The following is a 6,520-nucleotide window of genomic DNA, read 5'->3' as shown; positions in this document are numbered from 1 at the left end:
GAAAATGAATCCATATCACATGGAACACAGCTCCGGAGTGCGAAAACCATATTTTCACCCATGAAAATAGGCAAATGGACAATATCTTAATTTCACAGCAAAAATTATTTGCAGAGGGAATGGAAATGAGCTTGAAGCTGAGAGTCAGGCTGCTCACACATGCAGAAGGACAATCCAGTTATCAGTTTTGTCCCAGGTTAATTTATACAAAATGATCAGTAGCTGCAGCATAGACTTAGAATCCCCATGTTCTTCCTAAATATCCTCTAAAAAAGGAAGGAAACGGAACCACACCATTCGTGCTGCTATAAGAGAAAAGACAATGAGGGTGTTAGGAAGAAACTGAACCACAACTGCTTTGAATATGCTGCACAGTACAACTAGATCCTCTATCAGACAGCCACGGTAGAAAGAGTACAGATGGGTAGGTTCCATCTTTTAGTGGTCCTTCACATTTAAAAAAAGTCACACAGAGAGAAAACAATCAGAACAGCCGGCAAAAGTTCTCCCCTTTTCTTGGCCTGACCAGCAAGCTATTTCCAGGGAGTTTGTGAACATAGCAGAGCTTTTGAAAATGGGATCCTCCTCCTCTTCCACCACCTGGAACTGGGCAGTCCATTGTTCCAGTTCAGGCCTCTACCTCCTGATTCCCTTGCAGGTGTGAACCAGACCCTACTGCCAATCCACTTTGTGGCAGGTGGGAGTAGGTTTGCCAGTTGCTTGTTTCTGGTGAGAGGGCTCCAGTTGCAGGGCCCACCCCCCTGCCTCTGCTCCCCGGACTAGCAGGAGAAAGGTCTCGGGGAGCCAACGGCATAGCAAGGAGGGGAAGGGTGTGCCCCCCCCCAGACCCCGAGAAGAGGGAGGAGGGTTTCCTCCTGTGGCAGAGGCTTCCTCTGCAGCACCCAGTTTGGGAGGCAGCCCTGTTCAACTTTCCTTGATAGGTATGGAAGAAAGACTAGAAGTATAAAATAAGGATGCATGGAGGGAATCCAGCAAAAGAAGTATAGAAGTCTTGAATAACTTAAAGAAGAATGTAACAATGTTTAGATCATGAATCAGAGGAAGTTGTACGGCGGTTTGGGCAAGCGGGTAAAGAAAGGGAATAAGAGAACGAGGATAGAGAGTACTTATATGCTTTCAGTGTTTAATTTGATTCTTAGAAAGAGGAGAATATGAAAAATGAAGTGTTAAGATATGCATAAAAATATCTGGATATATATACTTAATAATATATACACTTAATAAAGTATCAATTTTTTAAAAAAAGAAAGGTCTGGGGGATGAAATGATGTTGCTCAGCATCCTGCATTGTGCCTCACCATTTCTGACCCCAAACCTAATGCCCCTGTGGATGCCACCCGCTGGCCTTGTATGCCCCCCTTCATTGCCTCTGTAGCCCTTCCATGCTGACCAAGGATACAAACCATCAGCAATGGTCAGGACCACAGACACTTACTGCAGGGCCTGACAAACATGAGCACCAGGGCACCTGGAAACTTCACTGTAGCACCTGGTGTCTTCAGCAGCCATTTATTATAAGTGCCTCTTGGTGGTTCTCAGTAGAACTATTATTTATTTCTTGTTTAATTCGATTTTTATCCCACCCTCCCCGCAGCCAGCCTCAGGGCGGGTTAAGGTAAAGGTTTCCCTTGCTCGAAAGCTAGCTGAATCCGACTTTAGGGGGCGGTGCTCATCTCCGTTTCCAAGCCAAAGAGCCAGTGCTGTCCAAAGACATTTCCATGGTCATGTGGCCAGCATGACCAAATGCTGATGCGCACAGAACGCTGTTACCTTCCCACCAAAGTGGTACCTATTTATCTACTTGCAATTTCTTGCTTTCGAACTGCTAGGTTGGCAGGAGCTGGGACCAGAGACGGAGGCTTACTCCATCATGCAGCACTAGGGTCTCTCGAACTGCAGAACTACAGACCTTCTGGCCTGCAGCTCAGCGTCTTAACCTCTGAGCCACCGCAGCCCCAGGGTGGGTTACAGAGTCACAAAATCTCAGTAACAATAGTTAAAATAATTAAAACAGTAACGTAAAAAAGTAGTAGGAACCACAATCAAGGCTTCACGTTGCTGTGCTCAGTTTAAGCTGATCATAAAGTCAGCGATTTCAGTAGGGGAGGCCAAACTACTAAGCTTATTTAATGAGAAACACAGGTTATAGGTGTGTTTTTTTTAAATCACAAACTGTGAAGACTTCAGGATTTGTTTAGAAAGTATGGTCATTAAAAAATAGAAAACCCTGAAGGCAGTAAGACAGGCCTTGACAAATAAGTCTGGCTACTAAATTTTTGGGGTGACTCGTGCAGCCGAAGCGAATTTGTCAAGGGCTTGTCTTACCCTACACAAAAGTTCTTCACCTCTTACAGTCCTCAAGATTTCATTATAACCACTGTGGCAGAGCGTGGATGCTCTGGTCTCCAGGCTCAGCTCCAGGTCCTTGCCCTCCTAGGGGTTCCCAATTCCCTGGAGGAGCTTTTCTTCTCTCAGGGCAGCCCACCACCACCACCTGCCCTTTTGTAAGGAACTGCCCACTGGGAGGGGCAGGACTCCCAGCTTCCTTCGACATTCAGAGGCCTTGCCTCAGTGTCTCCCGCTGCCCAGCCCCTGGTCACCACAGGGACAGATTACTGCCCTGGGTGCCCTTGGAGGGAAAGCCGCTTGCCTGCCTTCCCCCTGGCTCCCCTTTTCAGATAGCGTGTTCAAGACGGCAGAGGTCTATATGCTACAGAGGACCACGGCCAGCATCAAAAGCTATGAATTATTTATTAAAAAGAAAATGTTTACAAGTATATTTTTAGCACAGCACCAGCTTGAGCAAGGAATACAAAAGAACTTGGTAAAAAACGCAAATCCTGTCCCTCTCACTTTACATGCTCTGATGTTAAAATAGGACAGGCTCCTTATGCTTAGGAAGTTACAGACCCCTACAAAGTAACCATTACCTTCCAACTTGCTTCAGATGTCCAGGCCAACCACATGGTTAATGGCTGCCTGCTTTCAGACCGTAGCTAAGAGTTACCCTCAATGCAGCATCCCAACGAAAGAGAGCTTCCTCTTGACTCCCAGGAGTCTTCTGTCCTTTCCCACCAGATCAGCCCAAGTGAGATAGTGAGAGAAGCACTTCCTGGCAATCTCCAGGAATCTCTTTCCTGGAGATGGTCTAGCATTCTCATACCTCCAAACCTCTATTCCCTGCCAGGAGAAGAGGGGAGAAGGAGGGGGAGGCTTGACCATCCCTTTGTCTAAACCCATTAGCATTTCTTAAAAGGTGCGCCTGGAAAGCCATTGAGGGACTTCCTCCTTCCCAGCCAGTTCTCTGCCCAGAGAGAAGGAAAAAAATAACTTTTAAAATGCCAAGTGGAGGTTTGCTACTTGCCAACCTTCCAGGAGAAAATACATTTCTTTACATTTGCCTACCAAACTCCCTGCCTCTTTCCCAACACGACTGTTGTCACAGTGAACAAAAAAACACTTTAGCACATTAAGTAAAGCTAAATGAGTAAAGTAAAGCACATTAAAGAGTAGGGGCTCATCCACTCTTAATGCTCCTCTCTGGTATACTACCCATGCCAAATATACGCCCAAACTACTGATGTGGGCCACAGTCAAGCCCCAGAATCTGTTCTGAATGCCTGGGTGAGCCCCGGCACAAGGGAAACAGACCTCAGAACTCTGAGGGAACTTCCCATCCCCAAAGGCTAGTTCACACATGCATGTGCATTCCTTCATGGTTGTGAAGCACTGACTCACGTGCAAATAGGCCTTCACAGTAAAACTACTTGCCACAGGTGGGATCTTCATATGGCCTGATTTCAGCAGAGACATATAACATTTTCAGCACAGCCCGTAACGAACATCCTGGAGAGAATTTTGTTCAGCTAGTCCACCCACGCCTCAAATCCAGGAGCGAATCCTCCATACTGGTTTCTGCCCCAGCAAATCTCTTTTCACCAGTTGGAACAGTCAATACTCCAGTATCTCGGTTTGAGGAAAGCTAATCCCCAGAATTATACTCTGTTGTTCTATTGCTTCAGACTAACCTGAATCTACTCCAGTACCTGAAACCTTCCACTTTTCTCACCTTGGTATTTCCCAAATTGGGGGGGGGGGAACCCAACAAAAAGAACCCCACACTCTACCATGCCCCGGGCTTCATTACACTTTCAATGTAGGCAAGGCCTTCCACGGGGAAGAAGGACAAGCCTCTGCCCCAAGGAGCCTGCACTCCTAAAACTGGCAACTGGTCCGAACAATAGACTATTCCTTTGAGCCACACACACTTTTATTATTCCATGAGGTAGCATTATTAACTTCCTGTACAGCCAGTTAATTTTTTAAATAATTTAAACAACCAGTTGTTGAAGATTTTCCGGGCTGTATGGCCGTGGCTTGGCATTGTAGTACCTGACATATCGCCAGCAGATACTACAATGCCCAGACCACAGCCATACAGCCCGGAAAATCTACAACTACTAATGAACTCCGGACGTGAAAGCCTTCGACAACATTTTAAACAACTATTTAAATAATTGTTAAAAGCCCCATGATTCCAACCCAGAAGGCCTATACTAGCCCCGGCCTTTACAAAAGGGGGGGGGGGGGATAAAACTCCCAGCATCAGACAACTTAAGGTAAGCACCTTAACTCCAACTTTATTTCCCTCCTTTAAAAAGTTATTCAGCTCCAGATCAGATCAAACTCCACAAACATCACTTCATAATACAAAGCTGATGCAATGGCTGTGCTGCTGCTATTGTTCACAGCCATAATTATTAATACATGGGGGTGCCCTCATTCAGAGGCTGGTGATGACACTGATGGCAACTCGCTCTCTTCAAGAAGGCAGCTGTTGAGTACGATTAGCAGGCAGAGCGAAACAATATTTTTAATTGAGGTCAGCCATTCATGGTATCAATAGCCACAGGGGTAGGGTTGCCAGCAGTCTTCCCTCTAAGCTGAGTGAGTGTGAGCCAGCTCACAGTTCTTTAGCCTCCTAGCAAGTGTGAAATAATGGATTACTGAAATTAGGAGGTGTCCCATTTTCCTGTGTGCGAGTGTTAGCTTAATACAGTGATGCTGATTTTCCTTATTACATTGCAAACCAGAGGAACAAATTAATTCACTTTTTAAAGAAAAGCAAAAAAGGCAGAAATAGTCCATCTGATTCACTACTCCAAGCTGCAGATCAGTACCACAAGGGGCTAAGCAAACCCTCAGCTCTGTTGGACACTAATGGGAGCAGAAAAAGACCAATATGCTTTTTCTTACATGGCATGGACCACTAAATGCTGAATTGTGGGCATGCATTTGTTTTCAGCCCACATATTTTGTAGACCATTTCTCTAGTGTCTGGATTTTGGAGACCAATATGATGGGTCCTTTATTCCTCTTCCTTTATTTTTGTAATGTAAGTAGTGTGAGAAGCAGCTATGCCTAAGAGGTCCTTCATTTCTAGGTTGGAGGCAGAGGAAATAACTTTGTGTCAATTTCCTGATCAACGCTAAGACAAACTTGCAACTTGCAACTGAATGTTATGTTGCCTTTGCTTCTAGGCTTTGTATGGATAGACACCACTAGACCTTCTTATTTGACAGTCTTTGAAGTGATTTGATCCTCTACGCAATCTTGGCGGCCCAAGTCCATATCCTAAGGGGCAAGGTATGGTGCAGCAGAGCAGGGGGGGAAATGTAACTGGCTGCTTGGAGGGCCATGTCCATGGTGATTCTGCCACAGTGTGGCCCTGCAGCATAGTGTTGAGGTGGGGTGGCACAAGGGGCGAGGCACTTTGGGTCAATGAGAGTGCCAGTCCTGGGGGCAGGTGCCTTTGCACATCACAGCTAGGATGGCTCTGCACACTCACAACAACCCTGTGAGGTTGGTCAGGCTGAGGGTGTGCATCTGGCCCACCTAGCTTCCAAGAAACAAGTGCATAATGGAATCTGGGTCTCCTAGGTTAGGCTCACGCTCTAACCACCATGAGAGGCTGGCTCATTCATCCAGACCACCCTCTGGCCCCTCCCCCGTTCACACATCAGTCTGTGAGGGAACCTGTCTATGCAGCTGGTGCCCTGCTACGTATAGGGGATGACTACAACCTGTGGGCCCTGCACAACCCTCCCCAGTCACCCACAGCAGCCACGACCCCTTCCTTTGAGACATGTCCTCGGGAACCCTACAGCCACAGGGGTAGTAGCATATTGAGCGACGACGACGCAGGGCCGGCCCCAGGTTTTTTTACGCACTAGGCGAGGCTACCAGCTGGGCTGTCAATGAACTGGCCTGACTATCGGCCCCCAGCCACAGAGGCAGGGCTGGGGTTGAAAATGGCCCGTGGAACCGCCCGCCACTGCAGCAGCCGGCGCCCCCGGCCTCAGCCCACCGCCCAAGACCACCACACGTTGGGGGCTGCTGCTTTTCCCGCTCCCGGGAAGCAGGGGGGCTTTTGGCAGGGGGCACCGGGCACTCTAGGCGAAGTGAGCAAGCCGGCCCTGGGGGGACGGACCGATCTGTT

This window comes from Gekko japonicus, unplaced genomic scaffold (genome assembly GCF_001447785.1).
Source record: "Gekko japonicus isolate JY-2015 unplaced genomic scaffold, Gekko_japonicus_V1.1 scaffold734, whole genome shotgun sequence".
In the NCBI taxonomy this organism is placed as follows: domain Eukaryota; kingdom Metazoa; phylum Chordata; class Lepidosauria; order Squamata; family Gekkonidae; genus Gekko; species Gekko japonicus.
This window is presented reverse-complemented; position numbering follows the sequence as displayed.